This window comes from Entelurus aequoreus, linkage group LG24 (assembly GCF_033978785.1).
Source record: "Entelurus aequoreus isolate RoL-2023_Sb linkage group LG24, RoL_Eaeq_v1.1, whole genome shotgun sequence".
NCBI classification, from domain to species: Eukaryota; Metazoa; Chordata; class Actinopteri; order Syngnathiformes; family Syngnathidae; genus Entelurus; species Entelurus aequoreus.
Window position 1 is genome coordinate 32187347 of NC_084754.1, and position 26780 is coordinate 32214126.

A 26780-nucleotide genomic window follows, 5' to 3' on the forward strand; every position below is an offset into this window, starting at 1 on the left:
CTGCTATCCTTTAGGTTCCCCATTGTCCTGGGGACAAAAGCAAGCGCTCTCTGGATGATCTATGTTTGAAAGCTGGACCTGAAGCTATCTAAGGGCGTCTTCCTGAATGGATTATTCCCTAAAAGATTCTGTGACCAAGCTTTAAATGCATGCTAGTTTACAATCTTTCAATAAAAAAATTTACACGCTACAATTTACAGACCCTTTAGCTTCTATGCGTGAGATTCCCTCAGCTACATTATATCCTACAATGGGCGGATCCTGATGTGGAAGAGAAGCAGCATCAAACACTCCATCGGTCAGTCGCCCGCTCTTTCTTACACTGTCTAACAAACACACATTTCCACGATACAGCGCTGGCAAATGGTCATAAATTCATATTAACACACGCACACACACGCACACACACACACACACACACACACACACACACACACACACACACACACACACACACACACACACACACACACACACACACACACACACACACACACACACACATACATACACACACACACACAGTTGAACAGAGACACGTCACCATGATAGACAAGATCAACTGAATCAGAGCAGTTTTCTGCAGCATTAAATAGTAAATCAGACTGTAGTACAGTACCAGGAGGGCTGGCTCGCTGGCAACAGCAGCTGCTTATTTTGCGTTGTCGGTGCTAATTATTCCACTAGCACTGGTGTCACTAATTGGGCGGCTGGATGAGGCCACTTTGTCTTTGCGGATTCAGACAATGAGCCGAATCAATTGCCATCAGTACATTTCAGACATACATTAGTCGATAAAAATACACGCAAAATGTATGGGAAAAAAAATCACTTGATTTTTTAACATTAGCCGCAAAATACATATAATAGGAACACGTTTTTTTTAACAGATAAATAAACATTTCTTTTAATTTACAACTAATAAAACGTCAGATTTTTTAATGAAATTATTTAAACAAATCAACAAAAATACATTACTGTTTAAATAAATAACATTTTTGAAAATTACAAAATAATATCACCAATGTTTTATTTTAAAACTATCTAATGTGAACTATAGTTTATTATTTACTGCATGTAGATCTTTTGAATTCTGAAATCTTTACTGATGTTTTATTTGTGTTCAATTCAGCATTTTAATTTATCGAACAAATTAATGTAACACTAGCATCTTGTGTATGTCACGATCGGCTTTAGGTAGGACCTCAATGCAGAGAAGAAATAAGAATTACAAGAAAAAAGAGCACTCAAAAAGGAGTGAGGAAAAATAACAAGCGATGCACACAGAAGTTGAGGAGAGGAAACAGACAACACTAGACGGACCAGAGCCACAGGAACAAGAAGAGTGAGTGGAGCCAAAGCAGAGACAATGAACGCGACTGGAAGGGTGAACCATCAGGAATCTACTGGCCCCGAGTGAATGAAAAGGAGACCTTAAGTAGTCAGGAGGAAATGAGTATCGGGCTTGCGCACAGGTAACTCCACCTTGTGACCCAGAAACCAGGCACTGCAACAAAAAGCAGACAGGCGGCAGCAGAGCTGCCAGATCACTAGTGTCCTTGTTATTTACATTTTTAAAGAGGAGCTGCACTTTTTTTTCCAATTTTGCCTCTGGTTCGCAATCATTATGAAAGACATGACGATAGATGTATTTTTGAATGCATTATAAATACTAAATAAAGTAAATAAAGGTCCGCTTATAACAGAGTCAATGAGAGGTCCTCTATTCCGCCCATAAATTCCTCTACAACAACATTCAAAAAGTGCCAACAATACTCCATTTACACCTGGTGACTTGAATATTAACCAAGTATTAGTGATATTGTTATTATAAGCGCTAACGCAGACAAACTATTTATAGCGGCGCCATGATCAGAGCAAGCGGACAGCTTGTCTTGCTGTATTGACATCAGCGGTCAGCCGCTTTCACGCCTCAGAGCTGGAAAGTTTATTTCAGATCATAAATAATGCCTCACACCTGGATAGCAGGAGGGTGAAAACATAATCTGACGAGTTGGTCAACTTTGGCATCCAATTTAGACTCAGAAATGGCGAGAAAGACACGAAAAGATACTTGGTTCCACCCTCTTTCTTCTTGAGGATTATTGAATTGAATTGAATTGAATTATATAGTGCTTTTCTCTAGAGACTAAACACGCTTTAAATACTGAAACCCATTATCTACTTCTTTAAGCTACATTTTAAATCAGTGTGGGAGACACTGGGAGCAGGTGGGTAAAGTGTCACAATGGCAGTGACTAGGATGGCGGAAGCAGGGATTGAACCTAGAACCTAAAGTTGCCGGCACGGTCGCTCTTCACATTACATCTAAATAGGAATATATGAACATCCTAGCAGTCGTCATCCTAATGACAGCAGACATTGTACAGTAAGTGATGTTTAATTACGTTTTCTGGCTCAAGAAGTCTGTAGTCAGTAATAATCAGTGAGGTTGTTGGAAAGAAATACGAACATCGCGATGCGTTTTTAAAATTAATGGACCGCCGAATGCTTAAAATGATCAATATATGTAAATATTATATTTTGGTTCGGACCCCTTCTGGACTGCGTAAAGAGGGGTGGCACATTTGTGACTTTGTTGCTGCTTTTTGGGGACTTTTGGATCTGTCTCAGGGGAGCCTTTCGGCCATAGCCATCCATGTTTGCACCGGACACCATCTGCTGGGTCGCCCTGCCCCAGTCTCTGGTGTGGTGCAATGGATGTCGAGTGGATCTAGTTAATAATGTGAGAGTCCAGTCCATAGCAGGGCCAGCAGGGGATCATCTTGAATGGAGACACGTCGGGGCGCAGAGACATCCCCAACTGATGCACAGAGGAGCGGATCCCAACTTTGAACAGCTAGCGTTTCATCTATGGTCACCTGATAACCTCTCCACGGAGGAGAGGGGGGCAGAGCAGAAAAGAAAAGAGACGGCAGATCAACAGGTCTAAAAAGGGGGTCTTTTTAAAGGCTAGAGTATACAAATTAGTTTTAAGATGGGACTTAAATGCTTCTACTGGCAGCATCTCTAACTGTTACTGCTAGAACATTCCAGAGTACTGGAGCCCGAATAGAAAACACTCTAAAGTCCGCAGACTTTTTTTGGGCTCTGGGAATCACTAATAAGCCTGAGTTCTGAGAATGCAGATATATAATATATATATATATATATATATATATATATATATATATATATATATATATATATATATATATATATATATATATATATATATATATATATATATATATATATATATATATATATACACACACACATATAGGTATATATGTATATACGTATAGGTATATATGTATATAAAGGTGTATACTGTATCAGTGGCGTGCGGTGAGGTTAATGTCTGGTGAGGTACTGCATCATCACAGTCAGATTTACAAACATATGAACCCTAAATAGTATCTTATTCACCATGTGATTGGCAGCAGTTAACGGGTTATGTTTAAAAGCTCATACCATCATTCTTTACACAACTGTAGTACACAAAAAAGCACATTTAATAAAAAAAACATTATTATGGTCTTACCTTTCTTGCTGGACAGCCTTTGCGTGTGTACCACGCCGTTTGAAAAGAACGGGTCTTCTGTCCCGAAGTCAAAAGCAAACCTTTTAGCTCCGGCGTTGGTCTACCTTTAATTATTACCTCCTGCTTCCATTGAAAGACCAGTTTAGAAAACTGTTTTATTTTACATATGTGATCCTCCATGTTTTTAATAAAAGTCCAGGCTAGAGGAAATAAACAATAGCTTGCAAACTTTTTTTTTTTTTTTTTTCTTCTGCGGCCGAGGAATGATCTCTGTGATCACTACCGCCCTCTACCACCAGGAGGCCGGTTTACTGCGAGCCTCAACCAGTACGTCTTTTGCAGCAGATTTATGAATGCTCAGCACAAGAAATATGTTACACACATACAGTTGTTGACAAAATACACTGTACATTATATACCTCAGCTAACTAAACTATGCCATAGTTTAGTTAGCTGATATAATTCATATAGTAATACAGTCTCACTGCACAGCAGCTCAGCAGTTAGCCGAGTCATTGTGCACAATCCATGTTGAGGCACAACGCTGTGACGTGCCTCAACTGGCTGCTGATCACCGCACCGTCTCTTCTCAGTATTTGAACGGCAAATGTGAAAATAAAAATAAAAATAATCTAAAACTGGTGAAGTTAAATGGAAAATAACTTTAGTATAATCACTGGATAAATATAACAATTTAAGTATTATTTTTTTCTCTTTACATTTTTTTTCTTTCCATGACGGCAGGTGAGGCCCTGCCTCCCCTGCCTCTAGTGACGGCACGCCACTGTACTGTTTATATCTATACTGTATATGCCTTTATACATATATATATATATACAGTATGTATATATATATATATATATATATACAGTATGTATGTGTATGTATATATACAGTATGTATGTGTATGTATATATATATATATATATATATATATATATATACATATATATATATATATATATATATATATATATATATATATATATATATATATATATATATATATATATATATATATATATATATATATACATATACATATATATATATATATATATATATATATATATATATATAAATAAAGGCATAAACAGTATAGGTATGTACTGTATAGGTATATAGAGGTATACACAGTATAGGTATATATATATATATATATATATAGCCAAACAGCTAAATTTTTGTTTCATCTGACCACAGAACTTTCATCCAGAAGGTCTTATCTTTGTCCATGTGATGTCAGATGAAACAAAAATTTAGCTGTTTGGCCACAATACCCAGCAATATGTTTGGAGGAGAAAAGGTGAGGCCTTTAATCCCAAGAACACCATGCCCACCGTCAAGCATGGTGGTGGTAGTATTATGCTCTGGGCCCGTTTTGCTGCCAATGGAACTTGTGCTTTACAGAGAGTAAATGGGACGATGAAAAAGGAGGATTACCTCCAAATTCTTCAGGACAACCTAAAATCATCAGCCCGGAGGTTGGGTCTTGGGCGCAGTTGGGTGTTCCATCAGGAACATACGTCAAAAGTGGTCAAGAAATGGCTAAATCAGGCTAGAATGAAGGTTTTAGTACGGCCTTCCCAAAGTCCTGACTTAAACGTGTGGACAATGCAAGTCCATGTCAGAAAACCAACACATTTAGCTGAACTGCACCAATTTTGTCACAAGGAGTGGTCAAAAATTCACGCAGAAGCTTGCCAGAAGCTTGTGGATGGCTACCAAAAGCGCCTTATTCCAGTGAAACTTGCCAAGGGACATGTAACCAAATATTAACATTGCTGTATGTTTACTTTTGACTCAGCAGATTTGGTTACATTTTCAGTAGACCCATAATAAATTCATAAAAGAACCAAACTTCATGAATGTTTTTTGTGACAAACAAGTATGTGCTCCAATCACTCTATCACAAAAACGTGAGAGTTGTAGAAATTATTGGAAACTCAAGACAGTTGTGACATTATGTTCTTTACAAGTGTATGTAAACTTTTGACCACGACTGTATACCTATATATACACTACCGTTCAAAAGTTTGGGGTCACATTGAAATGTCCTTATTTTCAATGAAGATAACTTTAAACTAGTCTTAACTTTAAAGTAATACACTCTATCCCCTAGGGGGGGGTCCTCTCCAAGGTTTCTCATAGTCATTCACATTGACGTCCCACTGGGGTGAGTTTTCCTTGCCCGTATGTGGGCTCTGTACCGATGATGTCGTTGTGGCTTGTACAGCCCTTTGAGACACTTGTGATTTAGGGCTATATAAATAAACATTGATTGATTGATTGATTGATATGCATTGCTAATGTGGTAAATGACTATTCTAGCTGCAAATGTCTGGTTTTTGGTGCAATATCTACACAGGTGTATAGAGGCCCATTTCCAGCAACTATCACTCCAGAGTTCTAATGGTACAATGTGTTTGCTCATTGGCTCAGAAGGCTAATTGATGATTAGAAAACCCTTGTGCAATCATGTTCACACATCTGAAAACAGTTTAGCTCATTACAGAAGCTACAAAACTGACCTTCCTTTGAGCAGATTGAGTTTCTGGAGCATCACATTTGTGGGGTCAATTAAACGCTCAAAATGGCCAGAAAAAGAGAACTTTCATCTGAAACTCGACAGTCTATTCTTGTTCTTAGAAATGAAGGCTATTCCACAAAATTGTTTGGGTGACCCTAAACTTTTGAACGGTAGTGTGTATGTATATATATATATATATATATATATATATATATATATATATATATATATATATATATATATATATATATATATATATATATATATATATACATTATAGGTATATATATATATACATATAGGTATATATGTATATAAAAGGTATATACAGTATAGGTATATAGGTACACACTGCAAGTATATATAATGTAGTAACAGACACCTTCATAATTATATGTAACATGTTTTATATACACACTGCAAGTATATACTGTATATATATATTATATATTAACAGACACCTTCATAACAATATGTAATATGTGCAATATACACACTGCAAGTATACTGTATATATAATGTAGTAACAGACACCTTCATAACAATATGTAATATGTACAATATACAGACTGCAAGTATATATATATATATATATATATATATATATATATATATATATATATATATATATATATATATATATATATATATATATATATATATATATATATATATATAACTTAAAATACCAATGATTGTCACACACACTAGGTGTGGTGAAATTTTCTCTCTGCATTTGACCCATCCCCTTGTTCACCCCCTGGGAGGTGAGGGGAGCAGTGGGCAGCTGCAGTGCCACGACCTGGGAATCATTTTTGGTGATTTAACCCCCAATTCCAACCCTTGATGCTGAGTGCCAAGCAGGGAGGTAATGGGTCCCATCTCAGGGCGGACACTCTAACCACTAAGCCACTGAGTAGGTATATATATATATATATATATATATATATATATATATAAATATAATATATATAGTATATATATATTATATATATATATATATATATATATATATATATATATATATATATATATATATATTATATATATATATATATATAGTGTATATATATATTTATATATATATATATATATATATATATATATATATATATATATATATATATATATATATATATATATATATATATATATATATATATATATATATATATATATATATATATACACTACCGTTCAAAAGTTTGGGGTCACATTGAAATGTCCTTATTTTTTAAGGAAAAGCACTGTACTTTTCAATGAAGATAGCTTTAAACTAATCTTAACTTTAAAGAAATACACTCTATACATTGCTAATGTGGTAAATGACTATTCTAGCTGCAAATGTCTGGTTTTTGGTGCAATATCTACATAGGTGTATAGAGGCCCATTTCCAGCAACTATCACTCCAGTGTTCTAATGGTACAATGTGTTTGCTCATTGGCTCAGAAGGCTAATTGATGATTAGAAAACCCTTGTGCAATCATGTTCACACATCTGAAAACAGTTTAGCTCGTTACAGAAGCTACAAAATTGACCTTCCTTTGAGCAGATTGAGTTTCTGGAGCATCACATTTGTGGGGTCAATTAAACGCTCAAAATGGCCAGAAAAAGAGAACTTTCATCTGAAACTCGACAGTCTATTCTTGTTCTTAGAAACGAAGGCTATTCCACAAAATTGTTTGGGTGACCCCAAACTTTTGAACGGTAGTGTATATATATATATATATATATATATATATATATATATATATATATATATATATATATATATATATATATATATATATATATATATATAATGTAGTAACATACATCACGTCATGTGTGTTATTACAACTACAGTATATACTCTGTCTGGCTAGCTGTGTACAAACAAAACATGAAATAATACTTTACAGATACTGTAATATGATTGTTCATATTTTTCACCCAGTACAGATTGGTGTTCTATCACAGTGTTTTGTATTACAAACTCAAACGTGTTTCGTGTTGTTGTAGAAGCCAACTTATCTCTTGCCATAGTTAGCTTTAACAGCTAATACCGTAGCACGCCGATGTGTTAGTACGCTGGAAAAAGAGTTCCTCAGTGTTCACTCTTACAATTACAATGTTGCTACAGTTTGGTTATTATAAAGGTTACAGAACGTAAATGAAGTATTGTTGACAGTTTTTGAATTTTTTTTTTAAAGTGATTTAGAGGTAGAATTGATTGCTCCCATTAGCTGCATTGCTAGCCACCTAGAACGAGACGATTTTTATAAGTTAAAATGCAAAAAAATTAACTTTTGTCTTCTTGTCTCTCATAATGATTGTGAACGATAAGACCATCATACAGGGAATCTGCATCATCTATGCGCACGGATAAAGACTCATCACATCCTCATGCGTAACATGCACTTTCCATATACATTCAAGGCCCAAACAATGCTCACAGTCACGCCAAATCATAAAAGCTGACAACCGCTGCCAGATTGTACGAGAGAAAAATGAGACTCAGGAGAAGGCTTTTGTGTGGATGAACAAAGAGAATCTCCTTTCCACCCCTAAACCCTGTCATGTGCCACCAAGCGTCTGTTTCAGAGCTACAGGCGGCAGTGATTCCTTCTCTTGCTGCTGCCTTGCAACTTCTCCCTTTCAACTTAACAGACTAATACGATCATCACTTCAATAAAGTGATGCATAGGAAGTGTTAAAAGATACGAACCTTGCTCCAGCATGAAGAAACAGGAAACCTCCTCTTGATCGCTTCGAACCACCCTGTTGCTCCTCTTCTCCCCTTCTCTCTACGATTCTTCTCACATGCAGAGCCTCCTCATCTTCCTCCAAGGTTGGGAAGATGGTGATGAGGTGCTCATGAGGAAAAGCCGGGTGTGGAGAAGAAACAAACGAGAGACTCTACTGGCCTTTGAGTCCTCCTCCTCTGCGATGTCTCCCCATCTGTCAGAGCTCAATGATGCCGAGTCTGTCTTAAGAGCGAGCAAGAGGCTGAGCGAGATGAAAGATACACAGGCTGACAAAAGGGAGGGAGAGAGAGCGAGAGAGAGAGAGAGAGAGAGAGAGAGAGAGAGAGAGAGAGAGAGAGAGAGAGAGAGAGAGAGAGAGAGAGAGAGAGAGAGAGAGAGAGAGAGAGAGTGGATGCACTGGAAGGAGATCAGCTCTTGTTTAGCTCACTGTCATGCATTCCTTCTGCAAAGAAGCCACTTGTTTTTACTCTTCCCTCCAGAGAAAGAGCGAGCAGCTGCTGTTGATATGACAAAGTTGGCTTTGGTCTGGTTTGTATGGCAGAAAATGACCAGTTTTGCAAGATAGAAACTTTTTTACCAATGTTTTGGTCATGTGTTTATGGCCGACCATACTTGCCAACCCTCCCGATTTTTCCGGGAGACTCCCGAATTTCAGTGCCCCTCCCGAAAATCTCCCGGGGCAACCATTCTCCCGAATTTCTCCCGATTTTCACCCGGACAACTATATTGAGGGAGTGCCATGATGGCACTGCCTTTAGCGTCCTCTACAACCTGTCGTCGCGTCCGCTTTTTCTCCTTACAAACAGCGTGCCGGCCTAGTCACATGTTGTATGCGGCTTCAACACACACACGTCAGTGACTGCAACACATACTTGATCAGCAGCCATACAGGTCACACTGAGGGTGACCTTATAAACAACTTTAACACTGTTACAAATATGCGCCACACTGTGAACCCACACCAAACAAGAATGACAAACACATTTCGGGAGAACATCCGCACCGTAACACAACATAAACACAACAGAGCAAATACCCAGAATCCCTTGCAGCCCTAACTCTTCCGGGCTACAATATACACCCCAGCTACCACCAAACGTCCTCCCCCCCCGGCCCCATCTCCCGAATTCGGAGGTCTCAAGTTGGCAAGTATGTGGCCGATAATAAAGAGCTTTGCTCCATTAAGTGACCGATGTCCTCCTTAAAGCGTCTCGACAGACGTTACAATAGTTGAACAGTGATGACCAAAACAGTTTTATCTGTTGTAGCCGCGTGTCGTCAGTTACATTGAAAATTGTTATGCGCTTATTTTTGTATTTGATTTTGTGCGTGGTATATATTTGCCGTGCACAATTGCACAGGCGCGCACCTTAGAGAGCATAGGCGCTGATCCCGTGGGTGCTTTGGGGCCCGAGCACCCACGGACAATGCCGAGCACCCACGTATGATTGATGGCAAATTATTTCTCACCACCAAGCAAAAACCGCGCATGCTCAGAAAAATAGCGTCAGATTTACCGCCCGTCCGAGCACCCACTGGCAGAAATGTGGAGCCTATGTTAGATGGAAACGTTGATGGTAACTGTGATAATTTTGGTCACAATGTAGTAGAATTTCTGACCTTTTGACCTATATTTCTTGTCTTTTAAGAATGTCCGCTCATTTTCAATACTCTTGTATTTTTGTGCCATTGAATGGACCAGTTGTGGGACAAAAGTGAATATTAAGTCGTGCCAACCTGTCTATAGAATGTGTTGACTGTCTAAAGGATTCGAGTTGTTATGGAACAGATAGGAAAAGCAAAACAAGACATTGACGCACTCGATAAGGAACGATGACGCACAACAGACATATAAAAAATGGCAGAAGACCGGAACTCGGGAGTGATTTTGGCTTGTGTGTGTCTTGTTGGCTCCGGAGTAACTTGTGGTTTGTCTGCACGGCCAACTCAATTCAACCTGCACTTCTGATAATGGGTAAATAAATGTGTTGTACTAAACTACTTTTGTTGCCTGCTTAAGCTTCGGACAATCCACTACAACAACAACTTTATTTATTGTTTTGATTTTGTAAGTTTGCAGGTCCCTCACCCCCTCCTTAACAGAGACAGAGCCTATTTGATTACTTTTGGTTGGGATTTTTATCCAAGTGCAAAACTCTGTTAACAGAGTATATTTTATTTGGATTATTTTGTTTGTTTTATTTAATTTAGATGTTTAAAAGTTTACATTTCAATAACAATGTTAAATTACACGAGAAATACAAGTTTATGGATTTGGGAGAGATATTCATGCATTATTATAATTTAATTTAGTCTCACAATAAAGTTGACAATAATATCGTTTATAGGCAATAATTTGTAGGTCAATATATCATCCAGCAAAATTTAAGGGTCCTTTCCTCAGTAAATGTTACTTGTTGCCAAGCATAGACTTTCCTCGCCCAAACCTGAAGGGTGTCGCTTCAACATCAGTAATTACAAGATTCAGTCATCAAGCGCTCAGCCAGCTGTGATATAATATTAGTCATATTTCTCACACACAGGCTTGTCTTCAAAATAAAAGGCAGGCATGCTAATTAAGCAGAATGTGCTACTATTAGATCAAATCTTTGTTTGCTAGGAGTCATTTTCATTCCGTGACGCTCGAGTCTTGTGTTTGAGCGACGCTGAGTGTGTGTGTGTGTGTGTGTGGACGACAAATTGGTTCTGGCATCAAACTGAAACTGCTTGTCGCTGTCAGGGTTGGTGCGTCCAAACACTGCTAACTGCCATCATGCTACCAGGCCTATATGTCTGTGTATAAAAGTTACTGTGCAAAAGTCTTGGGCCACCATCAGCTTTGTTTAATACAATGGAACCTCGATTTACAGACTTATTTGGTTCGTAAACATGGTTTGTAAACCGAAAACTTCGTATAGTGATGCAGAGTTCCCCATAAGAATCAATGTAAACATGAACAATTGGTTCAAGCCTCGACAAATCTCGTATATATATATCCAAACACCACAACATCAATCATTATGAAGGACATAACGATAGATGTATTTTTTTTAATGCATTCTAAATAGTGAAACCAAAATGAATTCCCGGGCGCGGCGCCGCTGCTGCCCACTGCTCCCCAAGGGGATGGGTCAAATGCAGAGGACACATTTCACCACATCTAGTGTGTGTGTGACAATCATTGGTACTTTAATCTTTAATCTTAAAAATACATGTGATCAAAAGTCTGCTTACAATGAAGTCTAAAGGAGCCGCTCTATTCTGCCTTTAAAGCACTTAAAAAAAAATTCCCAACACCTCCATTAAGGTTTTATATACATGATGTAAGCATTATATATATATATATATATATATATATATATATATATATATATATATATATATATATATATATATATATATATATATATATATATATATATATTGTATATATATCACATTTATATTATATTTATTCACACGTTATATTATATTGTAATATTTTTAAATTTTGAAGTGATAAAGAGCAGTGGCTTCGCGTAGTCACCACCAGCGTTAGCACAAACTAGCAGTGTGAGACAATCCTTCATCGGCCTGTGTCCCGGTAGTATCTTCTCCTCTGCTGTAATAAGGGCCCACCGTGGCATCTTTTTCGGTCTCATCACGAAACAAAGTCTCCTTCGCTGATAAAATCCTCGAGGCTGGAGGCTAACAAGCTAAAATGCTAGCTCAAAGTGGTTGTCTGGCAACACGAGGCTACACAGCGAGACTGTGAGAGTTTGAACACATTCAAAGCGTTTCTGATCACACAAAGTGATCTCTAAGACACGCGGACACCGCTCTGACCGGCGCAAATGTACAACAATTGCAGAAATAAACACATCAAAAGTGCCGCTAGCCGTCAAAGATCTTCAAAATGGCCTCACCCGTGTGTACAGGAAGCGATGTCATCAAAATGGCAGCCCCCAATGGCTTCAAGCGGCATGCAAAATTAATAAATTAATGAAAGGTTCGTACTCCGAGACATGGTTCGCATCAGACGCATATTTGGTGCAATGCAAAGGTTTCACTGTCAAACCAGTCAGACTGTAGGACAGATGTTGCCAGAAAGTTGATGGGGGAGGGGTGGGGGGGGGGGGGCAACTTTAATGTCAGATGGCACAGGACGGCGCCATGAAATATTTAAAAGACGTGCTCTTTCCGTCCTTGCTGTTGTGTACACAACAAAGGCTGCAAGTCCAGTCACCTGTCATGGCGCCTCTTCATTCTGAAGGCTGCGCACCGCCACCAACTGTCACTCACATCCATGTGGAAGGTGAAGGCCCATGTACAGCTCCCAAAAACATGTGAAGTGCTCCTAAATGGTTAAAAAGCTTGCTCTGGTTGAATCACATCTAAAAGTGTAACTATCAATAAAAATTGCCCCACCTGACATTAAGTCTCAGCTTGTGCAAAGTTTAACAGGCTCTCGTTTCGACAAGCACTGTGCGTTCGTTGCCGATTGATGCCCACCCTGTCTTTACTGGAGGATTATTAGCGGTCAAGTATTCCATGATTGCATTTTCTGCTCACTTTGTCAGGTTTAAATAGGTGCCACACCAAGCCATGTACAAACGCCGTTTCCATATGAGTTGGGACATTGTGTTAGGTGTAAATATAAACGGAATACAATGATTTGCAAAACCTTTTCAACCCATATTCAATTGAATGCACTACAAAGACAAGATATTTGATGTTCAAACTCATAAACTTTATTTTTTTGCAAATAATAATTAACTGAGAATTTCATGGCTGCAACACGTGCCAAAGTAGTTGGAAAGGGCATGTTCACCACTGTGTTCCATGGCCTTTCCTTTTAACAACACTCAGTAAACGTTTGGAACTGAGGAGACAAATTTTTTAAGCTTCTCAGGTGGAATTCTTTCGCATTCTTACTTGATGTACAGCTTAAGTTGTTCAACAGTCCGGGAGTCTCCGTTGTGGTATTTTAGGCTTCATAATGCGCCACACATTTTCAATGGGAGACAGGTCTGGACTACCGCAGGCCACTCTAGTACCCGCACTCTTTTACTATGAAGCCACGTTGATGTAACACGTGGCTTGGCATTGTCTTACTGAAATAAGCAGGGGCGTCCATGGTAACGTTGCTTGGATGGCAACATATGTTGCTCCAAAACCTGTATGTACCTTTCAGCATTAATGACGCTTTCACAGATGTGTAAGTTACCCATGTCTTGGGCACTAATACACCCCCATACCATCACAGATGCTGGCTTTTCAACTTTGCGCCTATAACAATCCGGATGGTTATTTTCCTCTTTGGTCTGAGGACACGACGTCCACAGTTTCCAAAAACAATTTGAAATGTGGACTCGTCAGACCACAGAACACTTTTCCACTTTGTATCAGTCCATCTTAGATGAGCTCAGGCCCAGCGAAGCCGACGGCTTTTCTGGGTGTTGTTGATAAACGGTTTTAGCCTTGCATAGTAGAGTTTTAACTTGCACTTACAGATGTAGCGACCAACTGTAGTTACTGACAGTGGGTTTCTGAAGTGTTCCTGAGCCCATGTGGTGATATCCTTTACACACTGATGTCGCTTGTTGATGCAGTACAGCCTGAGGGATCGAAGGTCACGGGTTTAGCTGCTTACGTGCAGTGATTTCTCCAGATTCTCTGAACCCTTTGATGATACTACGGACCGTAGATGGTGAAATCCCTAAATTCCTTGCAATAGCTGGTGAGAAAGGTTTTTCTTAAACTGTTCAACAATTTGCTCACGCATTTGTTGACAAAGTGGTGACCCTCGCCCCATCCTTGTTTGTGAATGACTGAGCATTTCATGGAATCTACTTTTATACCCATCATGGCACCCACCTGTTCCCAATTTGCCTGTTCACCTGTGGGATGTTCCAAATAAGTGTTTGATGAGCATTCCTCACTTTATCAGTATTTATTGCCACCTTTCCCAACTTCTTTGTCATGTGTTGCTGGCATAAATTCAAAAGTTAATGATTATTTGCACAAAAAAAAATGTTTATCAGTTTGAACATCAAATATGTTGTCTTTGTAGCATATTCAACTGAATATGGGTTGAAAATGATTTGCAAATCATTGTATTCCGTTTATATTTACATCTAACACAATTTCCCAACTCATATGGAAACGGGGTTTGTATATAAACTGTATATATAAACTGTATACTGTATGTGTATATATTATTCATTTATATATGCATATATGTATGTATTTATATACTGTATACTGTATGTATGTAATTGTATGTACCACAGAACTTTCCCCAGAAGGTCTTATCTTTGTCCATGTGATGTCAGATGCTGTATGTATACTTTTGACCCAACAGATTTGACAAACAAATTTTCAGTAGACCCATAATAAATTCATAAAAGTACCAAACTTCATGAATGTTTTTTGTGACAAACAAGTATGTGCTCCAATCACTCTATCACAAAAAAATAAGAGTTGTAGAAATTATTGGAAACTCAAGACAACCATGACATTATGTTCTTTACAAGTGTATGTAAACTCTTGACCATGACTGCATATATGTGCATATATATATATATATATATATATATAAATATATATATATATATATATATATATATATATATATATATATATATATATATATATATATATATATTACATATTTATATGAGGGGTGTGGGAAAAAAATTGATTCGAATTCGAATCGCGATTCTCACGTTGTGCGATTCAGAATCGATTCTCATTTTTTAAAAATCGATTTTTTTAATTTTTTTTTATTATTTATAAAAAAACATTTTTTTTTATTTTTTAAATTGATCAATCCAACAAAACAATACATAGCAATACCATAACAATGCAATCCAATTCCAAACCCAACCCAGCAACACTCAGAACTGCAATAAACAGAGCAATTGAGAGGAGACACAAACACGACACAGAACAAACCAAAAGTAGTGAAACAAAAATGAATATTATCAACAACAGTATCAATATTAGTTACAATTTCAACATAGCAGTGATTAAAAATCCCTCATTGACATTATCATTAGACATTTATAAAAATGTTTTAAAAAGAACAATAGTGTCACAGTGGCTTACACTTGCATCGCATCTCATAAGCTTGACAACACACTGTCCAATATTTTCACAAAGATAAAATAAGTCATATTTTTGGTTCATTTAATAGTTAAAACAAATGTACATTATTGCAATCAGTTGATAAAACATTGTCCTTTACAATTATAAAGCTTTTTACAAAAATCTACTCCTCTGCTTGCATGTCAGCAGACTGGGTAGATCCTGCTGAAATCCTATGTATTGAATGAATAGAGAATCCTTTTGAATCTTGGCAAAAATCTTATTAGCCACACGATTATCAAATGTAATAGGAAAATTAATTCGTACTGACCAAACTGGCTTCATGGAAGGTCGACAATCTTCAGACAATACAAGGAAATTGTTTAATGTTATTTACTATGCTAGAAGTCTCCCTTATCCCACAGCAGTATGTACTGTTGATGTGGAGAAGGCATTCGACCGCATAAACCGGTCATTTATGTTTTGCACATTACGTAAATTTGGATTTGGAGATAATTTTATACAATGGATTAAGATGCTTTATACAAGGCCCGTGGCATCAGTCATAACCAATAATCATATTTCAGAACATTTTTTGTCAAAAAGAGGAGTAAAACAGGGATGTCCTGCATCTGGATTATTATTTAATTTGGTTATTGAACCCTTAGCTGCAAAAATAAGAAGTGAAAATAATATTCATGGTATAAAAATTTGCTCTCAGTATAATAAGCTATCGATGTATTGTGACGACATAATTCTCTACCTGTCACATGTTAACTCCTCTCTTCACTATATCAATAATGTCATCACTGAATATGGCTGTTTATCAGGGTATAAAGTCAATTGGGACAAATGTGAAATATTACCACTTAATAAACACTGCAAGAAATCACAAGTTCAGAACTCCAAAATTAAATGGAAAGAGGCAGAAATCATATATCTAGGAGTACACATTACACCAAACCTTTATACAAGCAGAGATCTAAATCTTAAACATTTAAAAAATAAGATAGAATCCAAAATGGAACGCTGGTCACGTCTCCAAATATCACTTTGAGGTTGGGTGAACATAGTAAAAATGAGTATACTGCCAGCAGTTAATTATATACTGAAAATGATACCTGTCCTAATTAATAAAAGTTGGTTTAAGAAAATACATACAATGATATCACATTTTATATGGTGTGGAAAGAAGGCCAGTTGTTCATACTTAAGGTTGTCTTGTACACAAGATAAAGGAGGACTACAATTACCAAACTTCTTACATTATTATATCTCCTTCGGTTGTGAACAAGCAAGCCACTTATTTCATTCTTCTGCAGATAAGGACTGGATCAACATAGAAAAAAATATGTTAATGAATTTGGACATTGATGTGGGGAGCTTATATTATATTTTTAAAAAATACCTAATGAATTGAGGCAGAGCCCAATAGAAGCCACCTTTAACATTCTAAAACTGTGTCAGAAAATACGTACAATGATATCACATTTTATATGGTGTGGAAATAAGGCCAGTTGTTCATACTTAAGGTTGTCTTGTACACAAGATAAAGGAGGACTACAATTACCAAACTTCTTACATTATTATATCTCCTTCGGTTGTGAACAAGCAAGCCACTTATTTCATTCTTCTGCAGATAAGGACTGGATCAACATAGAAAAAATATGTTAATGAATTTGGACATTGATGTGGGGAGCTTATATTATATTTAAAAAAATACCTAATGAATTCAGGCAGAGCCCAATAGAAGCCAGCTTTAACATTCTAAAACTGTGTCAGAAAATACTAGGAATCAACCCAATGACATCTGTAAATCAACCGCTTTGGTACAATCCTAATATCATAATTAATAAAAATGTGGTTAAATGGACAACATGGAAAGACAGAGGTATTACTAAACCTCATTATATTATTAATAAAAACTCTTTTAAACCGTTCAATGATTTAGTTGATCAATATAATGTGCCCAGAAATAATGTTTTAAATTGTATCTCTTTAAAACACGCTGTAAATAAATGCATATCCTCTGAAAGTATGTCCTTAAATAGCCATGAACTGGAAGATGCCCTTTTTAATCAAGATACATTTAAGAAATTAATTAAACTATTTTATGGAATAATAAATGAACACCACACTAGAAATGCAAATGATGCATGTGTTCGGAAATGGATGATGGACTTAAACATTTTAGATGATAGAGACATATCATGGAATGATATTTGGAAAAATGCCAATAAGCCCTTTAGAAGCATTAACGATAAGCTGACTCAATTTAAGATATTGAATAGATTGTATTTTACATCTTCTCAGCTGTTTAAAATTGGTGTAGTAGATAGCAAGTTATGTATTAAGTGTCGGGCAGCCGAGGCAACTCTTGTTCATTTATTGTGGGAATGTCAGAGAGTAAAAGATTTATGGTTGAAAACAACAAAAAAAAGCAATCACAGTCCTTAATATATATATCCCAATGACACTGCAAACTTGTATTCTTGGGGATCTCCATCAATTTAGTAACGTGTCATCAAAGAGTAAAAATGCATTTCTTTCAATATGCATAATAACAAAAAGGGTAATATTAAAAAAAATGGATAGATGTTGATAGTCCAACTCATACTGACTGGTACACACAAGCTATGGAGATGATATCAGTAGAAAAAACTGCATTTAGTTTAGATAATAATGAGTCATATATTGGAATATGGGATCCATTATTTACATTTGTTTTAACTATTAAATGAAACTAAAATATGACTTATTATATCATTGTGGAAAATATTGGACACAATGTGTTGTCAAGTTTATGAGATGTGATACAAGTGTAAGCCACTGTGACACTATTGTTAATTTTTTTTATTTTTTTTTATTTTTTATTAATGCTTGTAATGATAATATCAATGAGGGGTTTTTAATCACTGCTATGTTGAAATCGTTACTAATATTGATACTGTTGTTGATAACATTCATTTTTGTCTCACTACTTTTAGATTGTTCCGTGTCATGTTTGTGTGTCCTCAATTGCTCTCAATTGCTCTGTTTATTGCTATTCTGAATGTTGCTGGGTCGGGTTTGGTTTTGAAATTGTATTGCATTATTATGGTATTGTTGTGTATTGTTTTCATTTAAAAAAAAAAAAGTTTTTTAAATAAATTTTTGAAAAAATCGTTTTTGAATCGAGAATCGTGTTGAATTGAAAAAAAAAATAGATTTTGAATCGAATCGTGACCCCAAGAATCGATTTTGAATCGAATCGTGGGACACCCAAAGATTCACAGCCCTAATATATATATATATATATATATATATATATATATATATATATATATATATATATATATATATATATATATATATATATATATATATATATATATATATATATATATATATACACATATATATACACACATATATATATATATATATATATATATATATATATATATATATATATATATATATATATATATATATATATATATATATATATACACACATATATATATACACACATATATATATATATATATATATATATATATATATATATATATATATATATATATATATATATATATATATATATATATATATATATATATATATATATATACACATATATATATATATATATATATATATATATATATATTCACACACACGAGGGCCAATTTAGTGTTGCCAATCAACCTATCCCCAGGTGCATGTTTTTGGAGGTGGGAGGAAGCATGCGGAGGGAACCCACACAGTCACGGAGAGAACATGCAAACTTCACACAGAAAAACCTCAAACCTTTTCATTGTGAGGCACATACACTAAACCCTGTACCACCATGCTGCCCAGCATGTTTTCCTCTAACCATATTTTCACTCAGTCATCATATAATACAGATGAAATTAAAAATGTTTCATATTGTGTAAAAGTCCATTCATGTCAGCAATTCAAGTTCAAATGTGAAACTAATATGTGATATTAACTCATTACATGCAAAGTGAGAGCCTTTATTGCTCGTAATGTTGATGATCAGGGATTACACTTTTTGAAACCCCACATTTTCTGAGATTTTCAACTCAACCTGTAAGCTGTAATCATCAAAATTATTATAAATAATGGCTTGACATATCTCACTTTGCATATCACATGTTACTAAATTATTGTGTGATTTCCACATATGTTTAGTTAAATTCTAGAGAAAAATATTTACTTCCTATATTTTCAAAAAAGGTATTTTTTTTCTGTGCTACGTATGCGCCTCTTGAGACCTCACTGTAGGCTGTGTAAGGTCATGTTACCTTTGAATTAAACAAAATATCTCTTTGTTCTCTTTTTTCCAAATAAGAATTAATAAGAGAACCGATAAAGAACCGAATCATAAAGCAGAATCGAAAGTGGCATCAATCAATCAATCAGTCAATCAAGGTTAATTTGTATAGCCCTTAATCACAAGTGCCTCAAAAGGGGTTCACAAACCACAACAACATCCCCTCTTCTGAACCCACATCTGGGCAAGGAAAAACTCCAAAAGCCAATCGGAACCAGACAAATCTGATCAATTCCCATCCCTGATTGCGGGCAGACTTATCTATCTCCGACAGCAGAACAGTTATGTTGTTAACTTCTGTGCTAATTGCTACATTTTATTTTGTGCTTTTAAAGGTTTTTTTTAACCTTTTCAATTCATTCAAGTTTTGGTAGCTTAATAAGAGTTCAAAAAAAGTATAATTTCCAGAAAGCTAAGGCCTGGGGAGGTGGGGGCAGTATTTCTCCCTTCACTATTATTTTTATTTTGTATTTTCCGGAGAAACAGCATCCTTTACAGTAGACATTTGTGTTTGGTCTATTTATTTTGTCAAAGTTACAGAAGCGCTCTGCTGTTTTTAAGGACCTTCTGCGAAAAAGCCAGTCAGAGATCTCTCTCAAAGTCTCTATGACATAATTCTAGTGGTTGAAGAGGGAGAGGTTATCAGGTGACCACAGATGAAGCGCTTGCTGTTCAAAGTCTGGACCCAGGATGGACCACTTTTCTGTGCATCAGTTGGTGACGTCTCTGCGCTGCTGACTTGTCTCCATTCAAGATGATCCCCTGCTGTTCTCCCAATGGACTGGACTTTCACTTTATAAAGTCGAGACCCGGGGTGAACAACTCCTTTTGCATCAGTTGGTGATGTCTCTGCGCCACGACGTGTTTCCATGGAAGGGATCCCCTGCTGTTTCCACTATGGACTGGACTCTCATATTTTTAACTGTATCCACTCGACATCCATTGCAACGGTCCCAACATCTGCGGTCCCTTCTAAGGTTTCTGGTTGTTCCCATTGTGTTGAGTTTTTTCTTGCCCTGATGTGGGATCTGAGCCAAGGATTTTGTTGTGGCTTGTGCAGCCCTTTGGGACATTTGTGATTAAGGGCTATATAAGTAAACTTTGATTGATTGATTGGTAAGAATCTCCTGCAAAATGTGAGTCTCTCACATATTTTTGGAACTGAACTCACAGGCCACCAGGTAACTAGCCTGTTTGATTAAACAGACAATACCTAAAAGGGACTAAAGAAGTTGAACAAATGACCAAAAAGCTACAGCAACACCATAGTTACATATTAATCTCAGGGCATTTAATCGATCGCAACTGGACTGTTGGGTTTGTCTCAGTTCATGCTCATACACTTAGATTGGTCAGATCTAGTCTTAGACTTAGATTGCTCAGCTCTAGTATTAGACTTAGATTGGTCACCTGTAGTCTCGCAGCTGTTGCCAAAACCCCAAATATTTATATTCCAAAACCAGGAGGGAGTGCCTGGGCAAGGATGGTTTCGCCCAGGCACCAGTGAGAAAAACTGTTTTGATGCAAACAAGACAATCCTAGTGTCAAAGCTAACGACAGTCGTTGAAGTGTAATTTAGCTTTGTTAGCATTGAGGTATTGTGTGGCAAAACGATCGCAGTGGATCGACTACTACCAGTCCAAAATAATCAAGTGTAATGATGAACACTGATTCATATATTGGGGAAACAAAACAACCACTAAGCCGACGCATGGCACAGCATAGACGGGCAAACTCTTCAGGCCAAGACTCTGCTGTCTACCTGCACCTCAGGGGAAAAACAGCACTCCTTTGACAACAAAGTCTTCAGGTCTAGACTCAGCTGTCTACCTACACCTCAGGGAGAAACTGCACTACTTTGACAACAAAGTCTTCAGGTCTATACTCAGCTGTCTACCTGCACCTCAAGGAGAAACAGCACCCCTTTGACAACAAAGTCTTCAGGCAGCCTCCATCGGGCCCTAAGCAAAATTTGATTTTGGGGCCCTCTATTTCTGCCAATAATATTGATTGTTGATCATTCACACACCTACTATAAACTCATTGCGGCTCTGGCAGTGTTGTTTACATTATCTTATTGTCAGCCTGGCATGTCTTTACAAATGACATGTCATTTATAAAGATATGGGGGTGGCCCAGTTAAGAACATAAATAATACCAATGAATGAACAAATGATGTCCAGAGTGCCACATATGGTTCCTAATCTTAAAATGTAGAAAACATTCAGCTACCAGAGTGGCCTGGGGTTGAACAGTCCAAGTGATAAAGCTTTGTATTTACAGTAAAAGTGTCATCTTGTCTCATCAGTCTTGTACATATTAGTCTTTAATTACTAGTTTATATTTTTAGTTAATTGTTCATATTTAATGTTTATTTTGTACAAAGAGAGCGCAGTCTACTGAAGTTAAATTCCATGTGTGTTAAACATAACTGGACAATTAAGCTGATTCTGATTCACTTTATTATTTTTGGTAACAAAAACCTGAAACAGCAATGTGCAAAAATAATTCGTAGTGCAAGAAAAACAATAAAGTGCAACAATAAAATCACTTAAATATATATAAAAAAGAACAAATTCAATTGTACAAAAAACAACATAATTAAATTAAATATCAAGCAAATACTTAAATAATATTAATGAACAGAGTTACCAGAAACAAGGTAACATAACGGTTTATAAACAAATATAAAGTTACTACATATTAAAACTATGTAAATGTACATAATGATGTGCAAAATTTTTAATTTAAGTACCTTAAATTAAGGTCCTTAATTCACACATTTGACCATCACATCACAGTTTTGTTCCTCTGTTCTTCAAAATTGTGTTTTTGTACAATAATATATCTTTGATCATTTAGAAATCATCAGTCAGACTCGTACATGCAAAAAATAAAAAATGAGAATTTTTTGTTAATTGCTTTTGGGGGCCCCCTGGTGGCCGCGGGGCCCTAAGCAAGCGCTTAGTACGCTTATGCCTTGGGCCGGCTCTGTCTTCAGGTCTAGACTCAGCTGTCTAAAGTTTAAAATTTACAGATGTTGTGCAGAAAGGATGGATGGTACGAAAGAGGAGTGAGAAAGCCGTCAACAGGTATGTCAAGGTTGAAAAACCATCCCTGAACAGAGGAGGTGGTCTGCAACACCACCCGTCTCCCACATAAAACACTGCCGCACAATACCTCAATGCTAACGAGGGGAAATGACACTTCAATGACTGTCGTTGGCTTTGACATTTAGGATTGCTCGTTTGCATCAAAACAGTTGTTTTTCTCACTACGATAGGGCGGAACCATCCTTGCCCAGGCACACCCTCCTGGTTTTGGAGTATACATATTTGGGGTTTCTGCACCAGCCGCTAGACTAGATCTGACCAATCTAAGTCTCTGAACATGAACTGATGAAATCTACACAGATGAGAGGCGAAACGTCTTCTAAGAGAAACCAAACAGTCCAGTTGCGATCGATAAAATGCTCTGAGATTACAATGACCTGGATGAATGAGTTCATTCCTAGACAGATTTACATACATCAGAATTATGGAAAAAATGCCAAAAAAGAGAAGATCAGAGGGAAACCTCCGTTTTGTAAATCACAAGTTTGGACCCCAGTGTTCAATGTTTGGTAGAAAGGTTAAAATGTCAATTCAAGGATCTGACATTTTTTTACAGTGTTCCTCTATACAACAGGAGCACTCCTGTGTTTTTTTTTTTCAGGAATTTGCTGCAAAAACGCGACCCCGAAGGGAATAAGCGGTAGAAATGGATGGATGTTTGTCTCCCAAGTGTTAAGCTGAATTCGGGGGGCCAATATGATGTCATTCCCGGGCCCGATTTGGTCAGTTGAATAGCCCATGCAGTACTGCATTGAGGCTTGTAAAAACTTTTACTAAAATTTTAGACTTTTCCTGAGACTGAAACCCATTATTCAATTTGCTTCAATATACAAACTTTCCTATTTACAAACCCGAGCCAAAGAACCAACATACCAAGCATAACTTCCTGTTTTAGATCCATATTTTAGATGTTGTCCTTATTGCTCTTTCCTAACTTCCTTTTTAGGTCAATTTGAACGTCCTCTTTCAGAGCTCATCTTTTTTTCTTCCATTCCAAAATCTTTTAGGTCTAATCCTCTATTAGTCAATCCAAAGTTCCATCCATCCATTTTCTCCCGCTTGTCCCTTTCAGGGTCGCAGGGGGTGCTGGAGCCTATCTCAGCTGCATTCGGGCGGTAGGCGGGGTACACCCTGGACTTGATATTTTAAATAGCATCCTTTTATTTTTGACATTGTGCTTCATTTGTATATTCCGACCATGTATTTTACTGCACCACCCTTACCATCCTTTGTTTATCCCTTCCTAAATTGCTATTCTTTTGGCTGCGGGCTGAACATCATGCCAGATGCACTGTTTCTAAAGATTTGGCACATTACCTAAGCTTCAAGCTGGCAGCTTCTGAAAGCACCAGTCTCACTCTGCTCGTCAGCATGTACCGAAATGCTTGTTTGGTATGATTAGTTGCTACTAACACATTTTAAATTGTGCATAATTGCAGTCAGCAACTTGGCTCAAATGAGCACTGCTTCCTCTCTGTTGGCCTATCCATGGCGTATTATTGCACAACATTGTCTTTTTTGGATGTAATTAAAATCCTCTTTGACAATTAAGATTCCTATCGTGTAGTTCGAATGTCAAGGACCCCTGAGCTTTGCCATGTTTGTGTGAATGTCAGTAGTGAAAATATCATTATTATATAATGCCAGAAGGAAGTACATAATGTGGAGCCTCCCTTAGGATTACACACATATTTTTCCGTGGTAAATTATGTGATGCTCTAAACTTTTAATAAAGTGCTCACCTGGCTTTCTTCCATTTTGGATGTCTGAAGGACACTGCATTGTATGTTCTTATCTCAGAAGAATAAAGTGCTTTATGTGCATAGTATCCCTGTATTTATTACTCTTCTAGGTTTCTGCAGTAACTCATTTCTTTGCTGTGCTCACGACGCTCCCTGTTCTTCTCGCCGGAGCTGTTAAAATTTATATTCTCGCTACTCAAGAATGATCATGGAGATGATGATTCAGTCTTGGATGATTTCACTTATTGTTCTTGTGCAACCAAACACTGGAAGGTTTATATTTGAGAGGCCTCGTACTACTGCACTGTGTAAGGCCAACTGGAGGACACAACTGAAGAGTAAAGGTGTTACTTTTTACCACTGGTATGCAATGGCTTCATGCGCACATCATTGTTTTGTTTCAACTGGTTTTAAAGCTGCAGTCGCTAACCAATAGAAACAGCTCCATGGATGGTGTCATCACTACAAATAATACATATCGTCAAACTGATCATTATTTTTGTTGCAAAGTTACTGCTCTCATTAGATTGTGAGTGTCGCTGCTTAAATTAAACCTAATATTTCATGTTAGCCCTGATTTGTAGTCCTCACAGAACAAGCAGCGGTAACCACCTTGTATCGATTCATCCTAATGTCATTAAAAGTTTAATTAAAAGCCATTAATGCTCAACAAAGCTTATGCTTGCCCCATCCAATATGCTGATTAGCACATTGTTATCCTACACACATTTTTCCTGTTTTTTAAAATTTGAAAATTAGAATTGGAATTTTTTTTTGTTGTGCTCCTGATTCCTAAATAAACAATGCAGTGTTTCCTATTCATTATTTTACTTGTGGCGGGCATGCAGACTCGCCAGGTAGTAGACCATATGACGCCCCAGGCGAGAGTGAATCACCCCATGCCGCCCCTCGAGAAAAATGTACCCCCTCATCCCCAGAAAATAGTCTTTAAGCAGCATTACAGAGTAAAAGCTTGTAAAAACAAAAAATGCAATCTGAGGAAAATATATAAACCATTTAAATAATTTCCCTGAGAGTGAAATAATTTCACACCTACGAATGTAGTGCAAATGGGATTAGGGGAAATTTGGGGTAATACATGAGCCACGTTCTCTTCATTTTCTCTCCGTTCACTATATTTCTGTAGAAGTAGTGGTGACAGAAATGTTTTTCATCATCTCTTATAGGGAATGTGAAGTCTGAGTTTACCTAAATTCAGTTCTTAGTGTGTCAGTCAAATGGTGTGGCCTGTCAGCAGGATCAATAAGGGCAGCTTTGATAGATTCACTGGCATCTGTTGACTCTGTGGATTTCTTCAGGTTGTTGGATTGTAACATTGAGTCTGCTGCTACTGTTTCATTATCCTGTAAGTAAATTAAACACACACAGAGTAACTTTGAAATATATATGTAGATGTATCAATAATGATGATTTTTAGTTCAATTACAAGACCAACATTTTCAATTTTGACTCTGTTTTGAGTGTTCACAATGCCCTGTTAATATGAGTATATATGATGTACTGTAACTATGTACCAACATATATAAGAAAAGTATATTTAACATATATGAGTATAATATATACGAGTCATACCAAAGACTATAAAAATGGGACCCGTTACCTCCCTGCTTGGCACTCAGCATCAAGGGTTGGAGTTGGGGGTTAAATCACCAAAAATGATTCCTGGGCGCGGCCACCGCTGCTGCCCACTG

General features: G+C 36.8%; 1 protein-coding gene across 3 annotated transcripts in view; it reads right to left on the reverse strand.

Annotated features, from left to right (window-relative positions):
* The window catches only part of LOC133641937 (protein shisa-like-1a), a 152470-nt gene that overhangs the window by 94554 nt on the left and 31136 nt on the right, over positions 1-26780 (reverse strand). The window contains exon 1 of one of the 3 annotated variants that reach the window (XM_062036071.1): positions 12730-12837. The exons of 1 other annotated variant lie outside the window; for it this stretch is intronic. The gene's annotated coding sequence lies outside the window, so the exon portion shown is untranslated. Of the gene's footprint in view, positions 1-8784; positions 9009-12729; positions 12838-26780 lie in introns of those variants that run through there. One more of the 3 variants, XM_062036069.1, reaches the window with a different exon arrangement.